At 40.3% G+C, this 15,470-nt stretch overlaps 2 long non-coding RNA genes across 2 annotated transcripts in view; one reads left to right on the top strand and one right to left on the bottom strand.

Annotated features, from left to right (window-relative positions):
- LOC122514151 overlaps window positions 1-15,470 on the bottom strand; it is a 48,833-nt gene that overhangs the window by 23,080 nt on the left and 10,283 nt on the right. The window lies entirely within an intron of this gene.
- LOC122514152 lies at window positions 1,096-4,303 on the top strand. Its single transcript, XR_006302965.1, has 2 exons — window positions 1,096-1,175; window positions 4,128-4,303. It is a non-coding gene; the product is annotated as an uncharacterized LOC122514152 (long non-coding RNA).

Below are 15,470 nucleotides of genomic sequence, written 5' to 3'. Positions count from 1 at the left end.
GCTGCTACTACTATTACTACCCTCCACCACCGACCTAACTCTCTCCGCCTGACTGACTGTGTTTTCGGTGAAGCGCGAGGAGGACAACGGGAATTACAGAGAAAGAGAGAAAGAGATAGATGACTACGAAGAGGGTACGTGGCTTTGTCGGGGGTTGAAGGGGGGTTGAGGTCGCATACCGAGGCTATTGTATTTCGCCACGTGGGACCCGTTCTTTGTCAGAGTATGTGTACCTCTCTCTCTCTCTCTCTCTCTCTCAATTTTCATCTGTCTCTCTCTCAGAGCCTGGCTCGGCTTTGGGTGTATCGTTACCCTGTTGATTTTCCGATGTATCGTTGTGATGACGATATAATAGCGCTCGCCGATGCTTTACGAACGGATTTACTTTGTTGATATCTCCCCACCGATGTCATTCTGTCGTTTTTCCCATGCTGATCGAGATCAGTCAAACGGGACCAGGGAGTTCTTTAAAAGTCCAATGATTTTTCATTTATCATCTCGGAGATTTCATCGTTAGACGTTTCCCGTATTTAAGTAATATTCGATCGGACCCTATTATCTCGTTGTTCTTCAATTCCATTATACTTTTCGTTAAACCGTATTCGTGATTGTTCTAATATTTTTGTTTTCTTTTACGTTTAGCCAACAAATATGAGCTATAGTTAGAACGAACTGGAAAGAAAGTTGTAATTTAGTCGTAAATAAAAAAAATCGTAACTTTGTCATTCCGTAAAATCCAAGATGATCTATGGTAAACCAAGATGATACTACGGTGATCTCGTATAATCGCGGTAAGACATTAGCGAACAATAAATCTCGATCTCCATCGAAAGCTTTAATAGCAGGCACGAAATTCGATCGGCGAAGAAAAGCAATCGAACGGCATTCTATGGCGGAACGACAAAGTCGTTTTGCAAAGTGTAGCATCAGCGATTCCTCCATCATAGGGGCCAATCGTAGCGGACTTCCATCCCCACGGCGGATCCGGATACATCCTGGAAAAGAGGAAAAAAATCCATCGGCGTGGGTGGTACCGGGCGGGTGGTATATTGCAGATCAATACAATTGCACGTTAGTGCTAATAAATAATAGGCGGTGGGAGCAGAAAAAAGCGCGCAATGCAGCAACGAACGCAACACACAAATAATACGCAATACATCAACCAAGCCGTGTAGGTACGTACGTGCATCCTCTCTTTCTCTCTATTCACATCCACCTCTTTCTCTCTCTCTCCCTCTCTCTCCCGTTTCCTCTCGTTTTTTTCCCTCTCCGCCGATCTTTTTTTCTCTCTCTATCTATCTCTCTCTCACTTTTTCTGTCTCCACCCTCCTCTCCACCATCTACGCCAGTCCCCTTTTTTTCTACCCCGCACCTATAACCGTGGAAGCACCACCCCCGGGGCACCGCCATTTCCGGACAAATAAACTCTAGTCGACGTAATTTTTACGCCAGCCGCCAAACGCGACGAAAAGCGAGGACCACGAACGACATTCCCTGCGACGCAAACCCTCGACATTTTTTCCAATCGTTCTTCTTTATGTTACGCAGAGAACTTTCTTCTTTTACTTCGAATAATCTAGGTTGTAAATATATACATATGTACATACACACACACACATATATATATATATATTTAAATTTAACATATTTTACTTCGAAACGATTCCAACGATTTAAAATAAATTTGTAAAATCGCGTCGGAAACAACGCATTTAAAAAAACATCTTACGAAACTAGAACAACCGTATATACACATGTACATATATTTTTAATTAAAATAACCGATTCGGCGCGAGTTTTTTTTCGTGAAATCGAAGGGGGAAGGGGGGACCAAATGCAGTCGAACGCTGTCGAACATTAGTTAATTTGGAAAAATTGCCTTAAACACGCGCCCTGCGAATTGGCTTCGCGAGACGCTTGGACTACGACGAAGAGGGTGTTAAGGGGGGGGTGAGCGGAGGGTGGTTGGCGGTGGTTATGGCAGGCCAATCGAGAGGAGACATGTACGTAGAGGTGTCCATTCCTCCCCCGACCCCCGTAACCACCCTTCTCTCTGGCTTGGTACGTGGTAACCAGGGGCTGGACACCAGAGTTCTGCTCTCTCTCTCTCTCTTTCTCTCTCCTCTCTCCTCTCTCTCCCTTTCTCGCTTTTTTTTCGCGTTTTTCTCTCTGCTCTCCTCTCCCGCGAAAAGCCCTTCCCCTTGTCCACCAAATCGTCCCTCTCTCTCTCCCTCTCTCTCTCTCTCTACCTCTCCTCTTCCTATTTCGCCCAGCAACGACCCCGACCCACCCACGCACACGTTAATGCCTGAAAAATGTACGGCAATTTTTTATTTTTTAATACGCTCCTCTCTGTCTCACTTCCTCTCATGTGCACTCCCTCTCTCCCTCTCTCTCTCTCTATATCTATCTTCTCTCTCTTTCGATCGCGTACTCCCGTTGTATCCACCCTTCTCGCTCTCTCACCCTCTCTTTTTCTCCCTCTCTCTCTCTCTCTCGTCCACTCGCACCAACCGTCTATGCGTGATGTAGCGCCTCGTACGGTTCGTTCGGTTGGTCGGGGCTCGGCTTTTTTCGCTCTATCGATAATTTGTTTGGATAATTTCCAATGCTATTGATCTAGATGTACATCCTGCAGGATGTACACAATGCATATACCATCGCGCACAAAGCCTCTCTCGTTCTCTTTCCCTTTCCCTCGCTCTTTTACTCTCTCTCTCTCTCTCTGTCTCTCTCACTCTCTTTTTTTCGTTCGTTCGTTCGTTCGTTCGTACGTTCGTTCATTCTTCTCTGTCTCTGTCTTTCTCCCGTTTCTCGTTTCGGAGAGGTAGAGTTTGAAAAAAAAAAAAAAAAAGAAAAAGGAAGAAAAAAAAATGAGGATGTAAAGAGCGAGAGAGGGACCTGGACTGGACCGAACAGGATCCAGAGAAAGATAGAGAAAGAGAGAGAAAGAGAGAGATGAAGAGAAAAGAGGGTGCAAGCGCACGATCGTGAGTTACTGACGTTTTAACGTTTATCCATCTACGAGGCCGCACTTCGTTTTCCGCGTATCCGCTTAGAAGGTGGACACGCGTGTGATTTTACGCAGCTCACTTGTGTTCGTATCGTATTTACGCGCATGTATTATATATCTATATATCTATATATATAGATATATATATACATAGATAGATAGATAGATATAGATATTTTATACATATATGTATATATGTAATAATATATACATATACATATATATATATGGTATGGTACATGCATATGGTATATGTATACGTATACCTATACATATATATGAGTAGATACGAACGGTGTAAGAGAAAAGGATCGTTATATAGATATATACATAGGGGTAGGTAAGCGAGAGAGCCATGCTTCTCACGAAAGGTGCTGCGTAATATTTCGTTATCCGGCCGCCAAAGCGGAGAGAAAGCGGGAAAAGCTTTTGATGAATCGCTTTCCATGCGGATACCGCAGATCGGACGGATACCGCGAACGATGCATATCGTTGTCCCCTCTTTTTCATCTCTTTTCTCTCTTCGTTTTCTTTTTCTTCCTCGTCGACCTTGCTAATTCCATCAACCGTAGGAAAGAGAAGAGTTGTAATAGAGTAAGGCAGATTTGGATAACTAACAAAACGTATAAATTCGTGTCTGTCTGTTCTTTTTCTTTTCTACTTTTTTTTTCTTTTTTTTCGTTTTTTTTTTCTTTCTTTTATTTTTATATATCGCACTCTTCTTCTTCTTCTTTTTTTTTTTTTTTATTCTTATAGTACTGTCATCGTTTCATTTTCTTTTTTATGCAAATAAATAAATGATCGTTGCAATATCTTTCATTCGTATCGATAATTATGTTACAAACAGAGAGAGAGAGAGAGAGAGAACGAATTTAATTTTATTGAAGTTATACTTATTTTTTTTCTTTGAAGTTTTTTTTTGAAGTTATTTTTGAGGTTATTGAGGTTATATTCGTTTTGGTACGGCAAAGAAGTATAACTTCTTACGTGCGTACATAAGTACACACACCAGTTTTTTAATTTTATTCGACAAATTTGACTGTGTTTTCAATTTTTCAAAGTTTCCCAAAAGAAGAAAGAAAGATATATATAAATAGTATCACTTTATCTGCAGCTTGTTACGATTACGAGGGAGAAATTTTATCTTATTAACTTCGAAGGAAGATATCTAAAATTCAGAAAAGGGAAGAAGGAAGGACGGAAGGAAGATAAAATTCGGGGAAGATCGTCTCACAATTAATTCAATTCGGAATATGCAGAGGTACGATAGTAAAATGCAAGAGAGAGAGAGAAAAAGAAAGAAAGAAAGAAAAAAGGGGAAAGAGAGAGAAAGAGAGAGAGAAAATATTTGCTATCGCGAAGACAATCGAAGAAGGGACTCGACTGGGATAGTAAAAATAGCGGAAAAGGGATCACAGAGGGTCGAGAGATGTAATGAGCTGGTTCTCTCGCTCTTTGGGCTTGGTTTTCATCTCAGTTAACTCCTCGGCGGTGGTTGTCTCGGTTACCGAGTAAAGACTCTGCTTCGTCGAATGGAAGAAAAAGTAAGAGAACAAGAAGAAGCAGAAGAAGAAAAAGAAAAAGAAAAAGAAAAAGAAATAAAAGAATAAGAAAGGGACGAAGAAATAAAAGTAAAAGAAGAAGAAGAAGAAAAAGAGAAGGAGGAAAAGGAGAGAGGAGGTAGTAGAAGAGATAAAAAGAAGAGAAACGAGTAGAAGAGATGCGCGGGTCGGGTGAGGGTGGAAGTGGCGGTGGGGGGAGGGAGGGAGGGGATTCTCTTCTACCTGCGAGAGTTAAGTTTTAATTAGCTTTCCCGAATTACCGATGTAGCCAAGCACGACTTGCTGCTTCAGAGTCACCCTTTCTTTCTCTCTCCCTCTCTTTTCTCTCCTTTGCCTTTAGGGTATAAAGAAGGATAGAAAGAAAAAAGGAAAGAGAAAGATGGCTTAACCAGAACCGACCTTCCCAGCCCGGAATCACCGAAAACTCTTCTCCTTCTTCATCCTCCGTTCACCCTCTTATCCTCTTCTTTTGCAGAGTCGTCGTTCCATCTTGGACAATGGCCAAGCTCCTGATTACCGTGATCCTTAATGGAAATGTCCAATCTAAAGGGTGAAAGATCGTAGGCGCCGAAAGTTCGCTTTCAATTTTTCCACGCGCATAGGACTTCCCTTTTCGGTAAAGGGACACGAGTTTTGTCTTCGACGAGATGTTCGTTTCAGAGGAAAAAAAGAGGAAGACGATGATGATGAAGAAGAAGAAGAAGAAGCTAAAGGATTCATTTTTGTATGTAAGTTGACGTTGCTAAAGGGTCGAAGGTAAGAAATTCTACGTAAGTGAAAAGTTATTCCTAATTCGACTTTAATCGAATGCATTTGTAAGTGGATCAGAAATCGAATTGAATTATGTTTCGCTAATTTCAACAACATTTCTTTATAAACAATCGTGACGATTTGTCGAATAAATGTATTTTAATGTATCATTTCGTTTCTATGCTTTTAAAATTTATTTAAAAGAAAGAAATATATTAGTCATCGCTATTGTTTATTACAATTTACTTATATGAAATACAACGAATTGTTTATTAAAAATTATCAAATATATATGTATGCACACACACATAGATCATTTGATATTAATTTAAAAGAAATTACTTAACTTATAATTGCTTCTAACAAACTGACCAACGTAATTTCTTAGAAATTCGTAATGATCTATATAAATTCTTGGAATTTATTAAGTTTGATGAAAGTTTTCGTAAATTATTATTATTAGTATTACTAGTTGTATTACGAACAAATGTTAACGAATTATGAATGAAATCTTTCGAAGGCGATATCTTCGGAACGGAAAATTGTAGAGACTCGAAACCGGTAGCATCTTAAAAGGAAAAAAACGTACTCCATCCGCGTACTCAGATTATATCGATATAATAGAATCAATTTCGTAAATATTTTATAAACTCAAATCTTGTCATTTTATCGCTAAAGAATCTTCAATTCTATTTACTTGAAAATTTACGTAAAAATGTATAGTATCTCGTAATCATTATATTACTTTCATATTTTACACATTAGGTTAAATGAAAAATTCTTCTCAGAGCATAAGAAAATTATTTGTACTCTTAAACGTTGTCAATGAATAGTTTTGTAAGTAATTACATTAGTCTTGTTGACTGATTAAACAAACGTGAATTAAATAATTTTCTAATGATCGCGTCTCTCTACGAGGGATTATAAATTCATTTGGTAAAAATTTTGTCAGCGTGTCTTTTATAAATCACTGATTGAATAAAAGCAGAAGCTTCGTGCTGTTTATTATTTCTGATGGAGAATAGAGAAAGTATCGACGAGTCACTCATTCATTTGACATCACAGATATCATACGGAAATGATGCATATTATTATTATTTATTAATAACATATCTCTTGTAAAAGACAAAAAGAGAAAGACGTGCTTCTGTATCTATAATATATCTATTTACGTTATTCACACATTATATCTACATTTCGAGGGGAAGGCTCGACAACGGAACATCAAAAGAAAAAGAAGGAAATGAACTCGTTTGCTCGCATTAATTTAACGGATCGACGTCATTAATTGAATTTGAATAAATAAATATAACATTATTTGAAAGGAAATAGGAGAAATCCTTTACGCGTTCCTATGAAAATGTTTTCAAAAGGGACCACGTGGTTCGGCCAATGAAATCCGATGATTAAAATAGGAACTTCTAAACAATATCGGAACGCGTTAATTACTTCGCTTTGCGTATCGAGTAACCGATGCTGCTACCGGTCTTCCGTGTCTCTCCTCTACTTCTCGTCGTCTCTTGTCTCCTCACCCTTTCCCGTTTTCCTCATCCCTCTTTCTATTCCCATTGTCGGAGGAACCGGCAACCGGCTCTTTCCCACGTCAAAGACTGCCGTTTGATAATGATATCCACACATTGACGCGAACAAAGACAAGTTTATGATGTTCAATAAGCGTCCACGAAGGGTTGGGAAATCAAATGGAATCAATTAACATCGTAATTGACAGTCAGTAATCGAGAATCGTGGCTCTATCGTGTAGATGACAAACGTCGTGTTCCGATCCCGAGAATTCATCCTGGAGATAAGCCGAAGCTTTCGTAGATTCTGGGATGTTGGATGGACAAGACCTTCCTAAAGGATAATAATCGTACTCACGACACGCATATACGATACTCTTACCATTCAATTTTCTATCCAAGAGATAGAAAATCATTTCGACTGTTTACAAATAAATAAGAGTAAAAATTAAATACGATTGATTCCCTCTTCGAATTTGATTGGCAACAAATTGACCTATTTCTTGTTCTAAAGATCTTTAAACGGAATCGTCGGTTGTAGTTACTATCTGGGATAGGTAAAAAAGGAAAAGGAAAAAAGAGAAAAAGAGAAGATAAAAAAGAGGTAAGCGAAATATCTCGACGGTACCGGCAGGCGGCAGGGCCCTCTCATTCCCAATTTCGCGAAAGCCGTCGAATTCGTTTAACGAGTACGAACGAGTAACGAAATCCCGTCGTTGAAAAAATTGTCGCCACACCCAGTACCCTCCAGCCCACTAGGAGGAGTAGGAAAGGGGTTGCAGGAGGGAGGGTCCGTTCCTCCTACTATTTCGACGCACGCCACCGGTCGTGGCCATCAAGGTGCTCGATAGTCCGCGCATTTTGCTATTTCCCAATTAATAGAAATCGCTCCCCTTTTGTCTCGGCACCCCTCTAGGCCCCCTAGTCCTGCCACCCCCCGAAAAAGCCACCCACCATCAATTCGGGCACCGTTGGTCGCCGGGAATATTTACGCTCTCGCGTACGAGTCGTACACAAGGGCGCAGGCGTAGCCGGACAAAGCTTCTAACGCTAACGGAAAAAAAAGGAGGAAAAAGAATTCGCAGCATCGAACGGGGTTGGGGACGGCCACGGGGACGGGGAGGAGGTTGTCGGGGGAGGCAGCGGGGGGAACTTCGGTTGGAGTAGCGAGCGGTAAAAGGGGATAGAAAAGAGAACGATTGGATAGAATCAGCAGTCTGCGAGTAACAATGGAGGGTTCAATTGAAAAAATAATTTAATGTGTCCTTTTAATTAAACAGAGAGTAAGAGAGCGTGCCGGAGAGAGCGAGAGAGACTCTACGCGGAAGAGAGAGGAAGAGTGAGTGAGAGAATAAGAGAGAGAGAGAGAGAGTGAAGATCGGGCGATACGATTGCTACGCGGTAGTAGTGGTGGTACCTGTGGTGGTAGTAGTGGTAGACGTAGAGTAGTGTTGGTGATGGTGATGGTGATGGTGATGGTGATGGTGGTAGTAGTAGCGGAGATGGAGGTGGAGGTGGAGGTGTATGGACGACGAGAGACGCACGAGGCGGAAGAAGAGAGGTTGATCGGTGGGTAGATGGGTGGTTTGGGTGGAGGCGATGGTGAGACTAGGAAGAGGAGTAGGAGGAGGAGGAAACGTAGAAGGTGGTGGAGGAGCAGGCGCGGCTCGGATGGACGCGGAAATTTAAAACCTGATCAATTGATAGGACGGAATGAAAAAAGTAGGGTTGTGGAGTTGCGCGGCTCTGTGCGGTGGTGGTGCAGGCGGGGAATAGCTACGGTCGCGCATCGAGTCCTGGGTGCGAGCGAGATGGAAGATCCACGAGAGAGACGTCCAACGAATTTGAGAGAAAGAGAGATAGAGATAGACGACGACTCGCTCGGACGGTGGCGAGGGGCTTGCGGCCACCGAGTACGAAGTGTACGCGTTAGAAAGAGAGAGAGACGGCTACATAGAGAACGAGAAGAGGGAACAGAGGGAGCAAGAGAAACAGAGTTAGAGAGGACAGTGAGAGGAGCCTGGAGCAGAGGGGCAGGGGGCAGGTGGATAGTAGAGAGGCGGGTAGATGGGATTGCCGGGCATTATTCTGAAACGCGAATTTGTTCATTTGTTTCTTCCCTCTGTATGCGCCGCGGCGTGTGTGCATCCTTTTATCGACTGAAATCCAGGCTTCGAATTACCGTGCAAATGATTTTTTTTTCGGGTGCGCACTGCCGCCCGTCCGTCCATCCGTTCGACGAGCGGACGCGCGCCGGCGCATCCCCGACTAACAACTCCGAAGGAATTTCAAAACGACGACTATCCGACGGCAACGTATTACCTGCTGTCTACCTTCGATGATTTTTCGTCTTTAGACGCGAAGAAAATTGAAAACCTTCAGATTTTGAAGGATTCCCTTATTGTCTTTGGGAATTTTCATTCTTTTCGTGTTTGCTCTAACACGATTGTTTCACGATTTTATTATCATCGTTAATAATAAATATTAACGATTATTTAATCAATGAAACTAATTACTTTTCACAATTATTTAGCAAATCTTGTACAATTGTAACAAAATAATATGAAATAAATAATTGACACCCTTCTTTCTTAAATCATTTATAAAGACACCTTACGACATCATTTTGTAACATTCGATTGGGAAAAATCAAAGAATGTTCCACCATTCAAAGAGTCGAGTCGAAGGATTTTCTTTGCAGAATACTTTCCAGAAACGGCGTGCCAGTGACCTAGATAGATTCTTGGAATCGGCTTGAGGCCACGCTTGCGGCCTTGCCCGGAATGCGGACAAAAAACTGTCGCCTGGGGCCACTTTAGAGGCAGGTCAGTTTTCTTCGGTGCGCCTGCACCGAAGTACCGACCCGTTCGTTCTTTACCCGTGTCTACCTTTGAAAGGGGAGATCGTTGAAACGTCGATTGAAGTTAAGTACTTTTACGAATGCTCGGATTAACGCGAATGGCTACAAAAGTATCTTTTTTCAAAGTTAAAATAATGTTACAAGGCGATGTTTTACGAAGATCCATCATTATTAGAAAAAATATTATAGATTAAATGAATTCAATCAAAATAAGATTAAAACTTATGACAGATACTTTATTTTATTTCCATTGACAAAATATTATCCTGAAATCTTCATCTTTTAATATAATTGTATCAAGAAAATATTTGCCAAAGAGCGAAAGTTATATGCGAGCTGTTTAATAGAATACGTGAAATAAATTTACGGGGTAGAGAAAATATTGACACGATCTTTCCTCGTATCCCATTGGAAGATCCTAACAAACTCCTATCAATGTCTCCGTTTATAAATCCATTCTTCTTGGTGGTAAAATCGATGTGTCCGAAGCATCGCAGATTGTTGTTTATCGAAAGGAAGAAGCATTGTGATTCGAATAGAGTAGGGTAGGGACAGAGGGTGGAGAATTGAAGGGTCTTACTGTTTGCAGGTTTGGGACGAGGAACTTCTTCACAATCGACGTCATTAACGTTTACGTTCAAGAGACGAAAGGACGATGAAGGGAGTAGGTGGATGGATGGTCAAGGAAGGTCGGAAGGTAGGTAGGTAGGAAGGGAGAAAGGAAGAAGAAGAAGAAAGGTAAAGTCCTGTAGGACGACTAGGACGAGGAGGAAGAAGACGACGATGGTGGTAGCCAGTGACGATTCTCGTCTCCAATGAACATTATTACGAGACGAGCTGAACCATAGATAAACTCCTAGTCGACGAGATCTCGAGTTCACTGTGAAGCAATATGAAACTCCTCGATCTAATATGGCTTGAGGCGGCGACGAAGCATGACGTCACATCCGTCCCGTCCGATGGTCATCTTGAATATTGAGTCGACCGCCGTCGGACCGGAAGTTATGAGATTCGGATTTCGATCCCACGTTCTCCCTATTCGCACGCGATAACCTTTGCGTACATACATTCACATCTATATATTATATAAAATACATATATAATATATATATATGTGTGTGTATGTGCACGTGTTCATACATCGATGACTTCGTTTCAGTTCGCGAACGAAGAAATCTCCTTTCCGTCTTGCCTTTCATATATAGGAAATATCTTTGCTCGAATTTGTCTTAAATATTAACTTTAGATTTAGGATCGAATTTGTTCATCTTGTTACTCGTTCGAGTCTCTTAAATAATCTTCTGGTTTATTTTGTTTAGCAAATAAAAAGCTACAATACATTTGGGAGATCTTTCTTTGTTCGTTTTAATATCATTGAAAATATAATTCTAGTTTTGAGACAAGATTGAATAAATTCTTTGTAATGGTAGATCGTTTTGACTCGTAGACGAACAGATCGAAACCGTACCGTCGCGTGATATCAAATGAATCTTTCAGTACCTTAAATCGACCTCGACGGGCACTGTGACGCGTAATAATTCAGATCGATGAAACGGTATTAAAATATTTGCCAAATTTGGCCGCGCCAAATTGTGTGTACATGTCCGATGAAAACTCTCTGCTGATATTGTGAAAGATGTACATTAATAGAAGCGATATCAATCCATAATTCGTAGTAGTATGTGAAAGTCAGGTGTATGAAAATTCGTTCGTCGATCGATGCTACGAATGCTATATACATATCGTATCTTTATCCATTAAAAAAAATTGTTCCACGATCATTTTTCCTATTGGTAATCATGCAAAAAGCACTTAACAGTGATCGAGATTTCTCGTCATTATTCTAATCTATTATAGATATCGCTTAAGAGTCCTGAAAAACATTTTATTTTATCCTATTTTTTTTTTTTTTTTATTATTTCTCTTTTTTTTTTAACATTCACGAAGAAACACGAAATAAAAATTTAGATTTGATCGAAATTACGGTCAACCGTTGCGTTATCAATAAACTTATGTAGAGATATATATGTATATATTTAAAAAAAAAATATAAATTATTTGATCAGCAAGTATGTGATATCCTATTTCGAACTGAAAATATAATCGGATTAATCGAATGTTTAATACACACAAACACACACACACATAATTACCTAATATATATATATCTAGCTTATATACTTTTAATTAATATATTTAAAATATATAAATATACCTATATATATAGATATTTTTAATCGGTAAGGATGCACAATAAATAATTTCGTTAACTATTTGTACATTTCCTTCTAACATTGTACGAATAGAAAGAAAGATGCCGTTAAATCTTCTTGATTATTTCCAATTTTATACGTTCACAGTCGTGGAATGTTCTCTCCCTATTTACGCGAAAGTTCTCGTGGAAAAAGGGAAGTTTTATACGTTTGGACGTGCACGCGGAGTTCGAGAGACTGTAACCAACCTAATCAAACCTGGCTGATTGCAAACATCGTGTCGATTGGAAAGGTAATCAACTGAGTAGCGTTAACTAAGTGTAACTTTGCTCGTTATCCAGACTAGGGAAAGCCAAACCTAGCCTTTCCTTCTCGTCGCGAAGGTATCTAAAATCTTGACATACTCGCTTGAAAAGTCCTCGCCTAATCGAGCTCGATCACGAATAGCACCGAGGTACTTAAAGTCAATAATTTCCATACATCTATCGTTTCGGTATCTCGATGAAAAAAAAAAAGAAAGAAGAACAAGGAAAAAAAAAGAAAAAAACAACGTTGATCTCCATCGAAGGTGATCGATGCTCGAAAAGGAAAAAAAAAGAAAAAAAAAAGAAAATATTTTTCCCCTCGGACGTATTTCTTCGATTCTCTCCGGAAATTTGTTTCGATGCAACGAGAGAACTCGTTCGGGTCGCATTAGTAATAAACCCAGCGCTTCCAGCCACGGTTAAGAGCGAAACAATCGATAATTCATTTATGGCGTTAATTAAAAATGTAATTTAAAAATATATTAAAGAGGCAGAGAAGGTACACGCAGCGTAGAGAGAGAGAGAGAGAGAGAGAGTGTGAGAGTGAGAGAAAGGGGCGAGAGGGGGCAGGGAGGGAGAGAGAAAGAGAGCGAAGTCCACGGAGAAGCGTGGCGAATCGGAGGAGGAGGAGAAGTTGGTGGTGATAGGAGGAAAGGGGTGAAGGGATGTAGGGACACCAAGGGGGTGGAACGATGGTATGCGCGCGGTCGAATGCAAATGAATTATTAAAAATTTAATCAATCGAATCGGCCCAGTGCCTTGCCTCCTATCTCTCTACGACGTAATGATTATTCATGCTGAGGTGGTTTTGCGCGGGCGAATATTTATAATTTGTTTATTTAAATTGCTCGATGCCGACAGCGCCGCGTGTCCTCCGCGAAATTGCGTTATTAAGTTTACCGTTTCGTATAAATCGCGTTTTGCTGCGGAGATTATTGGAAAAGCGCCGACCCTTTTCCTCCACGGCTTTCGTCCTTGCTCCCTCGACCATGTCTCCTTTATCTATCTTTCTCTCTTTTTCTCCCTTTTTTCTCTCTCCTTTTCTTCTTTTCCTTTTTCCCCTTTTGTTTTGGTCCTTTTTTTCCTTTCTTTTCTTTTCTTTTCTTTTCTCTTTTCCTTTTTCAGTCTTTTCCCACTTCTTATTGTCACTTTTATCTTTTCTTCTTTTTCACCTCGTTTAATCTCCACATACATTCGTTATTTACCAACATCCTACATGTACGCACGTTTAAATCTTGGATAATAATTTACTTTCCCTTAATCCTTTTGTGTTCAGATATTTTAACGGGAAATAAATTTGTTTCGTATATATTTTAACAAAATTTATATTATTTAACAAATATTTGATATACAATTTTATTTTTATTACAAATTCGATACGTATACTTTTGACGTATACGCAGCACATACAAATAATACGGTAATGTATATTTTTAAAAAATATTATCAATATTCTTTATTTATAAAAATGAAAACGAAGGACTGAAAATGGTTAGACAGAGGAAGAGACGGGAGAGGTGATTCGTGCTTTAAAGGCCGGAATGAATGACGCGTATGATGTTTCGATCGTGCATACCCATCCATACGCTGCTGGTCCTTCGAAAAACGCGTTCAAAGCCGAGGTGAATAAAAGGGACCGAACGCCGGACATCTCATTGATTATCAAAAAAGTTCGATATTCGTATACGTATCCAGATCTTTCTTTTCGAGTGAATAACCAAAAATGATATCTCGTGAGAACGCGTATCGTAATATATATATATATTATTTATTTAATTATTTTTTCGTAAAAAGTATATATCGCGAAGAAACAATTAGAAGATTTTTGGAAAAATTTGTATAATAATATCGAGATTATCGAAACGACGACGAAATATTTTTCGGCAAAAGGTAGAATTGAACGTCGAACGTTGCGAGGGTTACCGCCGAGCCGATGTTCATTTGGCGAAGTCACCCTTCGTAAATTCGCGAACATCTCATTTTCAAGTTACCCTCTTGATAAGATTTCATCCCTCGGATATTCGGTGAAAGCGGAAAGCCAGGAAAAGGCAGTTTCGACCAGATCGATCGATAGCTCGGCCATCTCATTTAAATGTTGACCGTTTCGAAGGAAATATAAAATTCAAAGTATCTTTTATGGGATATTTTTATACTTGAGAATCTCTCTCCCCCTTTTTCCTTCAACCACCTCTCTTCCTTCTTTCCTTCCTCGTTCTTACATTTTTGAATCTACCATGTAGATGGAATACACCGATCGAGATGGTACGCGATCGAGCCTATACTTATGCAGAAATACACGTGCAGGCATGCACATATATTTTTACGCATACGTGGAAAGCTCCGTTAGATTCTCGCTATCTTTCTTACCCCGACGGTGTTCATTTTATGCGCATCTATGTATATCGAATTATGTACGTATGAATGAATTTCTCTACCGAGGTCCCTTTTCCCTTTTCCGAGAAACGGACAGATCTAACCTTCTTAATCCTACTCCACACAATTCACCACTTTCTATCTTTTTCCTATTTTGAAATAAATTATAAAGTATAATTTATATTCGGTAGTAACACACACATATCAAATTCCATCGAAATTGTATAAATCAACAAAAATTCATATCTATATTTTCTTAATATCGTATTTCTCGGATAAATCTGAAATTCGACTTAAGTACGTGGACGCGAGCATGAATTTTTCATCCTCTCTCTTTGCCCTCCTCCAAGGACTCGCCGATGGTTAGGAAAACATAAATAGTGGGACAGTAGCGTTTTTTAATCATCTCCTTCTCGCGAAGTGGAATACTTGCGCGAACGAACGAACGAACGAACTAACGAACGAACGAACGAACGAATGAACGAACGAGTGAGAGGCCGCGGGTTCGTGTTGCTCGAAGGGAACAAAAACATTGCAGTCGTCAGGGGGCACCAACGTTGTCAAAATATACCTCCTGTCCCGCAGGGTCCACATTACGTGTACGTTAAATATTATTTTTAGAGGCGACCGAGGCAGCCACGGAACGTGGGAATGCTCTGGGACGGGGTGAAGAGAGAACTGGGCTCCGGGGGCAGCGGGGCTGGGATGGGGTGGGGGCGGGAGGGCCGGCAGAGGGGACTACACATTTATTTGCGAATAAAAAATAGAGTTGTCTCGCGAATAAAGTGGAAGCTCCGCGAAAAGCGTATTTTCGCATGAAGCGCCTGTTGCTAAATATCCGCTTGACTTCTCTTTCCATCTCTCTCTCTCGTTC

This window comes from Polistes fuscatus, unplaced genomic scaffold (genome assembly GCF_010416935.1).
Source record: "Polistes fuscatus isolate 324 unplaced genomic scaffold, CU_Pfus_HIC Scaffold14, whole genome shotgun sequence".
NCBI lineage: Eukaryota > Metazoa > Arthropoda > Insecta > Hymenoptera > Vespidae > Polistes > Polistes fuscatus.
The sequence above is the reverse complement of the archived record's forward strand: the minus strand, read 5'-3'. Positions and strand labels throughout refer to the sequence as shown.